Genomic DNA, 16373 nt, shown 5'->3' on the forward strand with positions numbered 1-16373 from the left:
CTACGTTACAAGCTTAGATAGCTGTGACACAGTAGCACGTCATTACGTACATTGGCTCTACTCTGTTAAGGGCTGAAAAATTGCCTTATAGGCGACTTACAGGCGCGATTAACTCTTTTCCTCAAATTCTCTAAATCATTATGAGGCAATCTTAAATGCTGCTGAACTAAATCCTTGCGAAGATGCTATAAGTTTTCTAATGTTCGCTATGTTAAAATTCCCAATATCGATTTAATGGACTACACTTAACAAGCCTGGCTTGCGAATTAAACAAAAAGTTATTATTAAGGGTGTTGCCCTTTGGGATGATCCGCATCAGGTTTTCTGCCGAAATTTGCAGCTATTTTACCTTTTGGTACCTGTCTTACATAGATGGCTGCGCTGGCCAAAGCAAGCGGCTGGTAGTCCAAAGACCGTGCAATTTCTTTTCCCGTCTCGTCATTAATGACACCAGACAGGAGCCTTAAAGAAGAGCTGGCATGATTAGGAAGCATCCCTTCGCTTACTGATACGTGCTGAATGGAGGAGCCTGTCAAAGGAATATACGTGGTGTCCTGTGTTGTTATCAGCAACTGGCCCCTACCCATTGTTGGTTTCCGGGACCTGATTGATAAGCATGTACATGAGACAATCTAATGACATTATCAGCAACCACGACGTGTGAAGCCCAATTTTTGCGCTTATTAGCGTCTTGAGACTTTTAGTTTTCTTGTCTGCGCTCAGATCTTTGGAGTTATGAGCGTTTGTAACTGAATAATTTGGACTTCTACAATGTAGAGCGAAAGAGACATGCGATTCCAAAACTGTTTTTGAATTTTCTGCATTAAGCGTCACGACAAATGGAATGAAAGGGGGGGGGGGGTGTTTCTTTGTCTTCGTCGAAGAATGGCTTACCTGTTAGACAGGCCTGCAGAGATTATCCACTTCCAGGTTTGCATATTGAATCCGATTTACACTTCTCCCTCTTACTTGTGTCATCTCCAGCTCTAAGCTTTTTGCTTCCATTCTTGTTTAATCCTGGATCTGGACTACTCCCAGTTATAATAAATTTTTGGGAAGAAAAGTAATTTAGAAAAATAATCTGACATGATATACTTTGTTTCTTTCGGTAAAGCCCCTTCAGTATAGTTCTAATTTACAGATTGTAAATTCCAAATGCAGACCTTGAGCAGATGTGTAATGATCCACTGAGTGCCTAAGAGTGTCTTCTTTTCTTGCTTCCGCACTGTAATTTGATGTGAATGAGGCACCACCTGCAAGAAAAAAAAACACTGTCCGGCTAAGAGAGTCTTTTTCCCTTTCATTGTTGATGAATGGTACATAAAACAATAAATAATTTCACCCTGCTAGTCAAATTATTTTCAAAAACCTTGTGGGCAAGATATGCAAAGATTATAGTAAGTCTCCCTCTTCATTTCCTGTAAGTCAGAGAACACACATTGTCATATCTGTGCCTTAACCTTCTTCTGAAAATTTTAGATTTCGAGCAGCCCCTCATTACCATCGAAGCGTTGCAAGAGGCGCGTTTCTCCGCCCCTGGGAAGATTTGAGACAAATATGGGTGAGGTTTGTCCGGGGTCTGGAACTAATTATAAGTGCTACTTCTCGCCTGCTCGGAGGTTATATAAACTTTATTTTGACTTCTTTAAGGTGAGCACAGTTAGAATGGAATTAAGCGTTACCAGAAGTAATTGTTTCAATGAAAAACAAAGATAATTGTAAAGTAAGCTTTTACATTGCCGGTCATCAGAATGATCGCAAGATTGGAAGGAAACCCTTACTATTGTTATCTTTTCCTGAATCAGGTTTACGCTTCTCTCTTTTATTTTCATCTCCTGTTCCATGCTTTTTTCTCCCATCATTGTTCGCTCTCCCTTTTTCAGGGGCGTAGGCGAAATTAAGAAAAAGGAGGGGGGGGAAAGGTCCGCTTACACCACTTTATGAGGAAATTAGGGTTTTCATTATTATAGTTTATTAAGGTCTATAAAATCAGCGTTTTGCAAAATCACATTTTCTAAAATGTGACGCAACTTTTCTCCAGATACTGGTCCCTGTCAGTTCTTAAATATCAGTCCAGTGATGCACAGTATAGACCCGCTTCACGTGAGACACACGGAAATTCATACCTGGGATACCCCACTGCGAAAAACCTTCGCTACAAACCTGTAGTGCCCCACCCCCTCAAACCCCCCCCCCCCCCCCAGCCACCGGGCCACCTCTCACCATACATTTCAATTTTTCTTGATTCTCAACGTATTTAATTTTCGCTTCCTTTCCCTCTTTCATGACTTTTACGTATTTTGGTGCCATATATCCTGGAGGTCATAGGTTATTACACCAGACACACGAGTTGGGAAACAGATATTAGAGCTTGCAATTGAGGTAAAATTTCAAAACCAAATGCATTAACTTCCACAGTAATTTAGTATTATCGGATTCGCTGATAACGTAAACTGGCCACAGTGAAGAGTTCAAAAGCTTTTAAACTCTTTACGGCGGTCAATTTGCATTATCAACGGAGTCGATAATGCTAAATTACCCTGTTATTTTCTCTCACCGACGCAGGACCAGAGTTTCTTCAGAAACTTACTTACTCTCTCCGACCATCTGTACCAAGTTAATTACAGAAACCGCCCAATTGGGTGATAGGTTTTACGGTAATGATTAAAATTATTAAGGCATTTTTAAGACTAACGGTTATCCAATAATGTCCCAAAATGATACAATCTAAGAGAGGAAAAATTTTTACGGTTAACTTTTCTTACGATTTACGGTTAAAATGTATCAATTTTTACGCCTAACGTTTAAATTTTAAGACCGTGTTACGGCTAACGATTAACCCAACTCTGAAACTCTCACAAAGTGTGACAGCTTTTTTATTACAAAGCGTAACAAATGTTTTTACAAACTGGAGGAATTTTTCAGCGAAGTCGATGCAAAAAATGTCAGCCTGAAATTAATTCTTCCAAGAAGTTGGTGGTACATCTGTTTCATTATTTATATTAACGATAATGTAGCCAATAGCTATAATATAGCCATCCCATTTTGGAATAGATCACATGGTTTTCAGGGGGTACGGAACGGGGATCAGTCGTTGCCGATTGCAACATAGCACAATGGGGAACTATAGAAAATTGACTGCCCAATAATTGCCAATAAGAAGGATCATAGAATATTTCAGAACCTTATTAGGAAATAAGGTAAATTTCATCATGACACAACCAAAATCCTCTGATCCTTCCCCCCTCCCCTCCCCCCGACGATAAATAACAACCGGTCCCTGAGCCTAAAAAATTATCATATTGATAATTTAGAGATCTTTCGTACAAGTTTTTTTGGTGTTGGTGATTTTGTTGATGCGAAAATAAGGACAATAAAAAGAAAGAAAAACACGATCAAGAAGTTTTAGCATCATTACAGGACCCTCATGCTAAAGAACAACACCCACGTAAACAGGGAGAGAGTCACCCTTAGCCTTGTGATTTAACACTAAATCTAACCCCCTAAGAGTGACTAGCATCTAATTTCTCATTACAGTATAACCGCTGAATCAAACATTGAGGTGACGAGAATAAACGAAATGATCACCAACTAAAGAAGCCCTTGATTGTCAAACAAATTCTCCCTGACAGCACCTGAAGAAATGTATAGAGAACAGTGAGGAGAATATGCATACTAATGATAAGATGTAAAGGGTTATTAAGTCTTCACGCCCTAACTTGTTTCAGATTATACATTAACCCATACTACTCTGTTCTTTCGCGCCAGAATTATGGCAAGTACAGACGTCTGAATGCCTTTTTTTAGAATCGTTTCAACTGGCAAAGATCGAAAGGGGGTTGAATCTATTTCACCTATGGAACATAAGAATCAAAAGTTTAAGGAACCCTAAAAAAAAAACCCAAATATTATGAGCTTTGTTTGGCTTCTATTTGGCTTCCTCGCTACATTAGTTAATTCTTTTCTAGTTACGATTCTTCCAAAAAATGTTCAGTTTTAAATAATTTCTTACTTGTGATTATTTGTGCAAATTGAAAAAAATAAATTGGAAGAATTCCTTTATCATTTGCTTTTGGTAAATCTTCACGAAAGACGTTGACTTCCCTCTTAAAGAGCTTGCTCAGAAGGGATGGCAAGAGTTCAATTGCTTTTTTACAGGTAAGGGTTATCCAGTCTACATTTTCCACTGGCACCCTGCTAAATCACAGTTTGAAAGGCGCAGAGATCTGGACACTAATCACTCCCTAGAAGATGTTCTGTTGGGCCAGTATTTCGCAAATTTTCCAAATTCAAAAAGGTGAACTTGAAAATATATTTTAGTTCCTCTCCCTCATCAGAAAATAGCCATAACTGAAGGAAGATAATTTTTGTAAGGATATTTCAGTGCAACTATTATTGTAATGATCTGCCGATCAAAGAAAAATCTCAGTAATCAAATTACACAAAATGAGTGGATCAAAATGCAGAGACGGGACTAGAAAAAATAACAGAAACTCAGGCCATGATCTCTTCTATTCAAAGCACATGATTCGAGACGAAAAAACGCTTTCCTACTACGCGGGGGATCAGAGTCGAAATAACATGTCACACAACATGTCACAACCAGCGATGAACAACATTTGAACTGTTTGATATATTTTGCTTGTTTTGCCTCCAATTGAATTGAGTTGGAATCATTGTTTATTTCCCATAGTGTGATCAGTTTGTTTTGTTTGAGTGATCCTGGTAACAGCAGTGAACTTATGAGAGTGTTGCGATCTAAACATTTTCTATTCTGAGCATGTAGTATAAGGGAAAAAGATACGTTATTCATTAACCCTTTAACTCCCTTTGGTGACCAGGACAGAATTTCTCCTTACACTACCAATACAGTATCAAGCAGACAAGAGACGAGAACAAAGGAAATATCAATTAGAGGATGATTAGTTGATTCAATACCAAATTCCCTAAACTAGTATCATAAGAATCGTATGGCAAACAGCAAGACGAATTACTATATAATAATAAAATCTAGGGAGGGAAAAGGTTAATTATAACAACAATTATTGTAATGAGAGTAATTCTTCTCTGTTGTTGGCAGTAAGCTTCAGCACTCATCGATTCTCCAGTTAGGAGGAAGAAAGGGCCTCTTTGATTTATAACTATAAACCGATTAATGTACAAGACTATTAATCAACTTCACCATACAAAAACAATCAAAATAAATAGATTAAAACAAAATGACAAAAAACGTCAAAAAATGGAGGGACACCGCAACAGCGTAGCCAATTACAGCGGGCCCAGAATATAAATGAAAATAAGACGAGAAGAGAGGAGGAAAGGAGCTATCAATCTATATGCAGCTAGTAATCTTAGAATTTAGTGGACGGACAGTATTACATTTTAAACAAATAGACTTAAAGGTCTTGGGATTATTCAAATCGTAAGAGATAAGTAAACTGGCCAAATCGTAGTTAAACAGTACGGTCTTACATGAGTTCAGAGTTTGGGCTTCAATGTTAATGATACTGGCTGAGGTGTTCCAAATCCGACAAGCTCTGATGAAAAAGGAATTTTGATAAGTAGTAGTTTTGCATTTTTTAGGAACAAATTTGATGACATGTGTTAGTGTAGCGCGTGGTTCTTGCAACACGCTTTACAGGTAATACAGAACTATTCAAAGAGACAAGGTTATGCGTAGCCTTGTAGAAGAATATCATGTCCAAGACTTCGTGCCAATACGTGATGGATAGAAGTTTCAGCGATTGGAGTCGTGTCCTATAATCTATAGATGTTGAGAATGATAAACGTAAGATGAACTTTGTGGCACGTCTTTGGATGGACTCTAACTTGGAAATTAGTTCAATGGATTAAGGAGCCCACACTTGGGTGGCATAACCAATATGGGGGCGCACCAGGCCGACGTATAGAGTGCGCCTCACAGATGTAAATGAGTTGATGGTGAATTTAGCATTCCTTTGGATGTATCCCAAGAGCTTCTTTGCATGGGCAGCTTAGCTCGTAAACTTGGTTGTTCCAGGTCAGGTCACTGGATACAGACAAGCCCAGATCACGCTCTGACGCTGTAGACTTATGATGCAGCCAGTAATCTGGTAGCTTGCGGAGATTGGACGTCGTTTCCTTGTAATGGTTTGGACCTTGCATTTGGTCTCGTCGAAAGACAGTCCGGAGTCAGCAGATCACGCAGAGAGGCTACTAAGGTCCTCCTGGAGAGAGGCACAATCGTCCCTGGACTTTATCTCTTTATAGATTTTTGTATCGTCCTCGTACATCATTACCTTGCTGTTTCTTACGGCACTCGGGAGACTGTTCACATAAATAAGGAATAACGCTGGTCCCAAAATGGACCCTTGCGGAACCCCGGAAGTGACTGGTAGCTCACGTGAAAATGCACCACCGTCGGCCTATGAGGTGGGAACTAAACCATCTTAGTAAGTTTCCGCCGAAAGCCGCTTCTTGGAGCCTGTGCAATAAAAGGTCGTGTCTGACTTTGTCGAACGCCTTAGACATGTCGAGGTAAACAGAGTCTATCTGACCTCCCCTATCCAAAATTGAGCCGATTGTGTCCAGCGATTCGAGCAAGTTGGTTATACATGATTTGACGGAGCGATGACAGGAGCGGTCTCTTTGAGGAGCCTGACAGGAATCTCATCGAGACCGGTAGCTTTTTCAGGTTTTTACGCCTCAAGGTAAGGTCACTCAATGATGACCTGTAGAAATCCTGTATAGAAAAGAACACTTAAACAAACAACAGGCGAGTAAACCGAACGGTGGTAAAGGTTTCCACGATCGCCAATGGAAACTACCGCCAACAAGACTTTTTCTATCTCTGTATTTTCCACATTAGTTACACAATACTAGCAACTGGGAATATGAATTTGTGAAAAGTTTAGTTTTTGTAATTATTCATTTTTCTCAGCCCTTATTATGGCTGAGACGACTGTTGTAAAAGCAAGTTTATTATCCTTTTAAATTAAACTGACTATAAAAACTACACCCTTGCCTGACACCTGCATACTTTTCTCAGAGAATGCGTGCGCGCGTTTCGTGGTCGTTTCTATCGGAAAGGGGGGAGGTGGGGGGAGGTGGGGGAGCGGGTAGAGCATCAGGTAGGTCTTTGAGATTCATCTCAATTGAATTTAAGTCAGATTAAGCTAAACATTCAATGATGTCAGTAAGGAATATATCTGAGTGCACTGCCTTTGTCCACCTAACTCTTTAATCGTTATTTCTGAATCCTCACTGAGATATCCTCCAATGGGAATAAGCGATTTAAGAAACTTTAAAGGGATTACCTCAGGGGCATATAACCGTAATCCTTCCTTCTTTCTTAAACAGAAATTAACAAAATGGATCCAAATCGAAAGTTACCTTTTGAACCATATTCACAGAACTGCCTCGAAAGGTCCGCAACACTCAATTTGCACTATGCCTCTGAGCATTAGACAGCTCACTCGTTTCTAGTGCTATTGCAAGTTTCCCTAAACAGTGCAAACACACGGGGTTCCACTGAACATCTAGCCTGCAGAGCAGGCGTGATTTTGACGAGCGAGTGCTCAGTATTTTCTTAACGAAAATTATGATCGCCATCTTTGATTTTGATGGCAGCGGAAGGCTGGGGAGAGAATGAAATTTGTACCAAGGGGGCGGTTGACGGCCAAAAGTGAGAAGAGGGGCTGGGATAGGGGCCCCTTCCCTCACCCCCTACCAGTACCGTCCGCTCTAACTCTAAATCAAACATGGAGCTTATAACGTTAGCTCGCTCTAATAAGACGCCCACACTGTAGGCTATTGAACATCATAAAAAATTCAACCGATTTCCAAGTACTTTCTTGAATCTGGCCTTTCTGGAATCTAGTGTTTAAACTTGAACCCTGCTGGGTCGTTACGAATGTTGGGTCAAACTTCTTCCGAACTAAGGAACCAAGAAACAAAGGAGTTTGTATTATTTCCGATCAGAAAAAATTCCATGACTTTGCAGGACTTTTTACAAGACTTTGTAGATGTTTTTCACATCCTTTGTTAAGGATATCGAACAAAGAACAGCCTTTTTTTTTGTTTAGATCAATTGTCAATTACTTTAACTTGCGTGCCTAGTTACGATCTTAGTTACAATGTTTTATCTTTTTCCCTATTGGTTTGTAATCGGATGTTTTAGCGTCACCACGCGCATATAAAAGCTAACTTAGCGTCCCTATAAGCCAGAGTTTCGTAAGATTTCACCTTGAACAGCAATAACTTCGTCTTTCGTTCCAAACCTTTGGCACAAGCGGGACCGATATGTAAGTGATTTTGTTAGTTTTATTTCAATATGTTTAAGTTTAGTTTTTCACCTTGGGCGATAGCGCACGTACGTACTGTGTTGTACAACAGTACAACTAATTATCTTGAAATCAAGGAGTATTTTGAAATAACTAGACTCTCACAAAGTAACGCCCACATTTTAGTCTTTGGGCTGTTAATCAGCCGCAAATGGTCATTGTGTAGCCGATCTTTGAATCTCGATTAGTTTTAATTTAGCCTTTTATGATTTGTTTATGTTAATTCACGTTGATTGTTGTTATTTTAATCGCGTTATCGACATAGGCACGTAAAGCGTTTCATTCATGCTTTCGTTATAATATTATTGCAATTTCAGTTTACGATCGTGATCGTGACCGTGATCTAAATAAACACCGTTGATAGTCATCCTGGTTTTCGTGGTTTCATTACGACCGGTAAAATAGTCCCACATCAGCGACACTTAGAAAACACGCATAGCGACACCCCTCGAAGTTTCCTCTTTCGTCGCAAGCGTCACACCCTTTTATCAAAAAGTTGCCTTCACGGTGAACGCGGTCATTGGATTGGGGCATTTCTTCGTTGTTGATTATTCTGGGAAAATCCGGAGGAAAAACTCCACGACTTTCTAGGTTGACACTAAATTCATTAACCACTGTGACAATAGGTTTTCTGGCTGCACCATCTTTTCAGCTTCTTTGGCAGGAACGCTATTAAATCGGGGGAAAATAGCTCGGCGGGATATGGACAGCAACCTCAATGGCGCTCTTGCGGAGCTCAAGGAGACAATAACTTTTAAAATAGTCAGCACTTGATTCCAACAATAATTTACTTGGAATATCTCGTAATAGGTTATGGTAGTTAATCAATTAATCCTAAAAATTAAAATTTCCGAGAAAATAAGAATAGCCAAGTTACGAAAGAAGGGGAAAATTTGCAAAAAAGACTGATTGTTTGATTTAAACTACAACTTTGAATGTGATTGGTTAATTTAAAATACAACTTTGAATGTGATTGGCTTACTGAACTGTCCGATAATAAACTGCCCTATAACAACTTGGCAAGTGAATTAGTGTAAAAAAGGAGTTTTTTAAACCAATCACAATCGAAGAAATTGTAATTTTTATGATTATCGATGAAGTCAAAAATCAAAAAAGCTACTTAATGTACTAGCTTTTATGCGTTCCTTTACATCTGAAGCATTTATCATTTGAACACAGCATTTCTTAGCACAACATACGAGCGAAATGCGCTCAAGTCAAAAGAACGAAGTAGCAAATTTGAAAGTGTTCACAATAATAGTCAAAACTTGAAATTAGAAATGAACACGAAGAAAAGCTAGAAAAAGGGAAATAAAATCTTGTTATACACTTGTTACTTAATTCGAGAATAAAATGTCCAAGTAAAGTAACAGGTAGACAACCTATTCGATTAATAAGAACTAGTAAAATTATCTTAAGGATATCCTCTCAGCTGCACGCCTGTAATATGAGTGGAAAAACGGCTAGATAAAATTAAACACGTAGGATATTTAGATACTAAATGAATTAAGGCTACGACAGCATCGTCAAAGGAACAGTTTCCAAACATAATAAGTGCACTTCGTACTCGTTAATTGAAAAGCTGAAATACTATTGGCTTTTACATTTTTTAATAGCAAACCTATCTAAGATAACAACAAGAACCAAATTGCCACGTAGCAATTGCCTGTTGTTTGATAAAGAATTTACTGACTCAAACACAAGAAATATTAAGTCTCGTAAGACGCGTACCTACTTAATCAATGATATTGTTGCTATTTGATTTAGTTATTTAAGTACGAGTATATGCAATTTCGACTAACTCTTGAAAGCTGTGTGAAATATTGACGGTTTACATTATTTTAAGCCTTTGCCTAAGGCTTTTCAAGGAATCAATGGTCGCCGTTAAGGAAACAACTAAAATTATCAAGTTATCTTGACTGATTTTTTGATAGCCCACGTTCCGTATGTTTGAAAAAGAGCCACAGGAAAATGGGTCGACTACAGAAAGCCAAGGCTATTAGAAAACCCCCCTTTAAAAAAATCAATCAAGCAAAACAAAATAAAAACAAGAAAATGATCAAAACAGAAATCGGTCTAAAGTTTGTTTTTCGAGATTGTCTTGAAAAAATTTGGTAGAAACATGTAAAAAAAGAAAAAACAGCCAACCGAAACAATAAAAACCACGAACATGTCTATTCCACTTGGTCGGAGAGTTTTGATGTCAAGAAACATACTGAACACGGGCTGTTACGAACCATACTAATTCAAAATTTAATCTTATAACTTGTATACAAGTGTTCCGGTTATGTTACGAAATAATTCCTTTCATTGTCTCGTCTGAGAATCTCAGCAATTCAAGAAACTTGTAACTAATTCTAACGATTTCTGTCCTCTTATTTCTCACTCCTTTTTCGCCTTTCGCTTTTTGGAGGATTCGACGCTACTTTCAAACGAGCTTTGACTCAAGCCATCGCTCCCACCGTTTACAACTGGAGCAAGACGATCTTCACCTGCACGTTTCCGGGAACTATAGTTAAGGGCAGGATCATGACACTCCTTGGCTTGCAATAAAATGTCCTGAGCCGAATAGACAGACCTCACCAGACTTAAGGTAGTTTGTAAAGACGCATCATGAACACGCACAGGTCCTACCTTTTTCTGTCTAATGCTCAGGGCAAGTTCGTGATACTCCTAGGCCTTCTCAAAGTCGCCCAGTTGTTCGTGAATATACCTCAAGTTATTGTAACTTGTTGCCACTTCTGCATTCTCAGGTCCAAACTTTTTCTGTCTAATGCTCAGGGAAAGTTAGAGATATTCTTCTGCCTTCTCAAAGTCGCCCAGATTGTGGTGCACCAGACCCGAGTCATTGTAACTAGTTACCACTTGTACACTCTCAGGTACAAGCAATTTTTGTCTAATACTTAGGGAAGGTTTGTGATACTTCTTGGCATTCTTAAAGTTGTCCAGTTGTTCGTGAACAGACCCCAAGTTATAGTTCGTAGTTGCCACTTGTACACTCTCAGGTACAAGCTTTTTCTGTGTAATTCTCAGGGCAAAATCATGATACTCCTTGGCCTTCTCAAAGTCGCCCAGTTTGTGGTGCACCAGACCCAAGTTATTGTAACTGGTTGCCACTTGTACATTCTCAGGTCCAAGCTCTTTCTGTCTAATAGTCAGGGCAAGTTCGTGATACACCTTAGCCATCTCAAAGGCGCCCAGTTGTTCGTAAACAGACCCCAAGTTATTGTAACAAGTTGCCACTTGTACACTCTCAGGTCCAAGCTTTTTCCGTCTAATATTCAGGGCAAGTTCGTGATACTCCTTGGCCTTCTCAAAGTCGCCCAGTTTGTAGTACACCAGACCCAAGTCAATGTAACTAGTTGCCACTTGTACATTCTCAGGTCCAAGCTTTTTCTGCCTAATAGTCAGGGCAAGTTCGTGATACACCTTAGCCATCTCAAAGGCGCCCAGTTGTTCGTAAACATACCCCAAGTTACTGTAACAAGTTGCCACTTGTACACTCTCAGGTCCAAGCTTTTTCTGTCTTATACTCAGGGCAAGTTCGTGATTCACCTTGGCCTTCTCAAAGTCGCCTAGTTTGTAGTGCACCAGACCCAAGTTAATGTAACTAGTCGCCACTTGTACATTCTCAGGTCCAAGCTTTTTCTGTGTAATACTCAGGGCAAGTTCGTGATACTCCTTGGCCTTCTCAAACTCGCCCAGTTTGTAGTGCACCAGACCCAAGTTAATATAACTAGATGCCACTTGTACATTCTCAGGTCCAAGCTTTTTTTTTCTAATACTCAGGGCAAGTTCGTGATACTCCTTGGCCTTCTCAAAGTCGCCCAGTTGTTCATGAAAATACCCCAAGTAACTGTAACTGGTTGCCACTTGTACATTCTCAGGTCCAAGCTTTTTCTGTCTAATGCTCAGGGCAAGTTCGTGATACTCTTTGGCCTCCTCAAAGTCGCCCAGTTTGTGGTGCACCAGACCCAAGATGTAGTAACTAGTTGCCACTTGTACATTCTCAGGTCCAAGCTTTTTCTTTGTAATACTCAGGGCAAGTTCGTGATACTCCTTGGCCTTTTCAAAGTCGCCCAGATTGTGGTGCACCAGACCCAAGATATCGTAACTAGTTGCCACTTGTACATTCTCAGGTCCAAACGTTTTCTGTTTAATACTCAGGGCAAGTTCGTAAAACTCCCTGGCCTTCTCAAAGTTAATAATAATAATAATAATAGTTAATCTTTATTGAGGATGCCAACATCACAGAAAGAGTGGTTTACAGAAGGGTCCTCTAAAGGTAACTACAAATCAATATAATTACGTAAAAATGTAAATATAAATACAATCGAAAAATAAAACAGAAAAACATACATTATATTAAAAAATTAACACTAATTTAATTAAGCTAGTGCTGCATTAAAAAATTAAAATAAAGCTTTCTTGATACCACGCTTAAATTGACTTAAGGTGGGCACATCTCTTAGGGAAAGGGGTAAGGCATTCCAAGCGTCCGCTACAAAATTTGATGTTATCCAGTGCCCCCATCTTCTATGTGCGGATGATTTACGAATATTTCGCTTGGAAGTTGCCCAGTTGTTCGTGAACATACCCCAAGTTGTTGTAACTAGTTGCCACTTGTACATTCTCAGGTCCAAGCATTTTGTGTCTAATACTTAGGGCAAGTTCGTGATACTCCTTGGCCTTCTCAAAGTCGCCCATTTGTCCGTGAACAGACCCCAAGTTATTGTAACTGGATGCAACACTGGTGTGCTTAGGTCCAAACTTTTGGAGAAAAGCTTGTAATGAAAATTTATAAAATATCTTTGCGGCCTGATAATGGCAATTGTTCTCACATATCTTGCCGAGTTTTTCCATTTCAGGTTGGACGATTTGGAGAAGGGCAACTTTCGGAAGTACGTTTTCAAAACTAAGAATAAAATATTTCAAATGTAGGGCAAGGGCGTAACTTTGAAAAATTGAATCTGACGATTCCTTCGGTAAGTCGTCATTTAGGAACTGGTAAAACGCCGCAATAGCGCTATTCATAATTTTCACGTGATGGTTTTCTGGATAGCCCTTAATCAAAGACTTAACGACATCGCGCACAACCTGATGTACCCGGATGTGAAAACCGAACTCATCTTCATGTGATAAAATTAGCGAACATCTTCGGAGTTTCATAATTATCATCTCTTCATCTTGTATTCCTTCATCGATGCGTACGATATAATTCACCACGATATCCACATCTAAGGGCTGTGACGAAAGGAGGGAGAGAAAATTTAATGCATGAGCTATGATTCTGTCTGATTGCATCACTTCTTTAACGGCCAGTGTTGTTGCTGTTGTCATCGATTTCATCTAATTTGGGTTGGTCTCTGTTCGTGAACTCTTTCTTGCATCACGTTGCCCTTTCTCTACTTTCCTCAGATAGTCATTCCATCCAAACGCTGAGAAACGTTTGTTCTGTCGAAGTTGCTTCACATAGGTGGCTGCGCTTGCTAAAGCAAGAGGTTGGTACTCGAGTTCTCTAGCTACTACTTCTCCTATCTCACTATCGCTGATACCAGAAATCAGGGCTAACAAAGAAGACGCCTCTTCGGACTGCATACCCTTGCTTACTGAGATGTGTCGAATGGAAGTGCTTGTTAACGGTATACATGTACTATCTTGGGTTGTGATCAACAGATACCCCCTTCCCCACTGTCCATGTTCTTGCTGGGGTAAATGAACATGCATTTCAGATAAGCTTTTCACGTTGTCAGCCAACAGAAGCCAGGACTCGTACTGATTAATCTTTGAGCTGATTAAGGATATCATGCTGTTAATCTTGTCCTCTGTCTTCAAATCTTTGGAGATACGGATTTGTGTAATCACATCTTCGGGGCACTTCATTTGTCGAGCGAACGAGAAGTAAGAATCCAAAATTGTGCCCAGCGTCTCGGCATTCAGTGTCATTACAAACACTTGAGAGCAGGAATCTTCTTGGGCTTTCTCGTAAAATCTCTTGGCAACAAGACCTGCCAGTTGGGATTTACCGCTGCCAGGATTCCCGGATATAAACAAGATACTTAAGTTGCTCGCGTCAGCTCGCTTAAGCTCCTGCAGATGTTTTGTGATTTCAGCAACCTCAACATCGCGACTTGCTATGTCGTGTGAAGGTTTAGGAGGAAGAATGCAAAACGGGGAGGTGTCATTCAGTAGTTGTTCTGAAAGAAGTTGTCGTTGAAATTCGGATTTCTTCAGCTGATCTTCAAAGCTCTTCATTTGTTTTTCTTTCTCTTGTAACTGATCTTCAAAGCTCTTCATTTGTTTTTCTTTCTCTTGTAACTGATCTTCAAAGCTCTTTCGTTTCTCTTCCATTTCCCTCACATTATCTTCAAGGTTTCTTTGTCGTTCTTCTGTTGTCTTAAGCTGGCCTGTACGGGTCCTGCGTTTTTCTTCTCTTTCCTGTAGCTCATTTTCTTTCTTCCGTAAGAGATTCTCAAGGCCCATTCGTTTTTCTACTGTTTCTTTAATCTCATTTTTAAGAACCTGTAGTTGCTTTTCAGTTTCCTTAAGCTGATCTTCAAGACAAATTCGTTGTTTTCCAGTTTCCTTCAGCAGATCTTCCAGATCCTCGTGTTGACTCTCTATCTTCTTCAGCTGATCTGCAAGGTCCTCGTTTTCTTTTTCTATTAAGTCTTTCTTTAAGTGTTTCACTTTGTCTAAGACATCTCTTAACTCTTCTGTAGGAAACGTCTTTTGGTTTGTGATTTGTTGAATCTCTATAGTGGAAAGACCTAGTGCTTGGAATGCTGCAGAAACTTTGCCAATAGCAATTTTAAAGTCTAACTCCGAAAGTTGACCTTGTGGCATATGAGCAAATTCTTCATTGCGAAATTTCCTAAGATCGTCGACATTCCTTCTCACCACCGCGTTTAGTCTGAACATGCAATCTGAGTAGAGAATGGCGTAAAAAAACATGGTAGAATCCCATTTCGCTCTATTTCCTTTAATCATGGTCGACAACATATGCGTGTTCCTCCTTTGGTTTCGCGGGGACTCTACATTGTAAAAGTCTTTCCCGTTACTAGGATCATCTTTCCATTCTCCAAGAGCCGTTCCGAAACGCATGTCCCATTCTTGTTTAAAAATTGTTCGCAAACCTTCGGTTAGGATATCAGTTGAGATGTGACAAATCTTGAAATAGTTTAGTTGCTCATCAGTATATTCTTTTGCAGCGGTCATGTCTTTTGTGGGCGTGCCTTGTAAGCCTTTGTTAAAAATACTAATATCAGCCAACAGTCAAAAACAATTACCAAATCTACAACTTCATACTACTGCAAAAATCGTACGCGCGCTAGTTTCTCTAAAATCCTAGCAAACATGCATCAGAAGAAAGCTTAATAAATGCAGTTCAGGATAAAAAAAATATAATTTAAGCGAGCTTTCCTTTAAGGAAGTGTCAGGAGTCAGTATGGCGTGAAACGACCGAGGGTTCTTCTAACGAATTTATCGGGTACCGGATGCCGCAGCACAAGAAAAACGGCTGCACAGCCTGAATCACAAGGCATCAATCCACAAAAATGTGACAGGGTTTTCTCGATAATCTGATCGTTTGCCTAGATATCGGCATCTAAAGTTGAAGTAGCTAAAAATTTGCGAGGCGTGTTGCATAAAATGGACACCACAAGACAAATGTTTCAAATATCAAAATTTCTCTATACTCTTTCGTTTTTCATCATTCCTAGAATGTTTCGGCGAAATTTGACGGAAGTCGGTCAAATCTATATACCCGATAAACCGCGCTTAAATTGGAAAAACCGGAAATGTGCCGAGAAGCAAGACAAGGAATTGACATACAACTTAAACTGAAAAATTACGATTCGAGGCGATTGTTAATGTTTTGTATTAAGGCTAGTACTTGTGTAAATAAAAGGAAACCTCATTTTTAACTTTATTGATGACAAATTTTGTTTTGACGCGACTTCTTTGCTCGAAATCTGGGCTCCAGCGTGAAGCTCGGCCAATAGTAGTCATTAACGAAGAATTTTTTTTTCTTTCCTTGACAGAATGGTACTC

At 39.5% G+C, this 16373-nt stretch overlaps 1 long non-coding RNA gene and 1 pseudogene across 2 annotated transcripts; one reads left to right on the top strand and one right to left on the bottom strand.

Moving 5' to 3' along the window:
* Window positions 1-7245: 7245 nt before the first annotated feature.
* LOC149044767 (uncharacterized) lies at window positions 7246-8687 on the top strand. The gene is made up of 2 exons (XR_016186528.1): window positions 7246-8282; window positions 8639-8687. It is a non-coding gene; the product is annotated as an uncharacterized LOC149044767 (long non-coding RNA).
* Window positions 8688-9091: 404 nt separating this feature from the next.
* On the bottom strand, window positions 9092-15557 carry LOC149044768 (uncharacterized; annotated as a pseudogene). The gene is made up of 2 exons (XR_016186525.1): window positions 12888-15557; window positions 9092-12515 (listed from the first exon to the last, which is right to left on the bottom strand). The product of XR_016186525.1 is annotated as an uncharacterized LOC149044768 (transcript).
* Between the last annotated feature and the right edge of the window lie 816 nt (window positions 15558-16373).

This window comes from Pocillopora damicornis, chromosome 5, assembly GCF_964200805.1.
Source record: "Pocillopora damicornis chromosome 5, jaPocDami1.2, whole genome shotgun sequence".
NCBI classification, from domain to species: Eukaryota; Metazoa; Cnidaria; class Anthozoa; order Scleractinia; family Pocilloporidae; genus Pocillopora; species Pocillopora damicornis.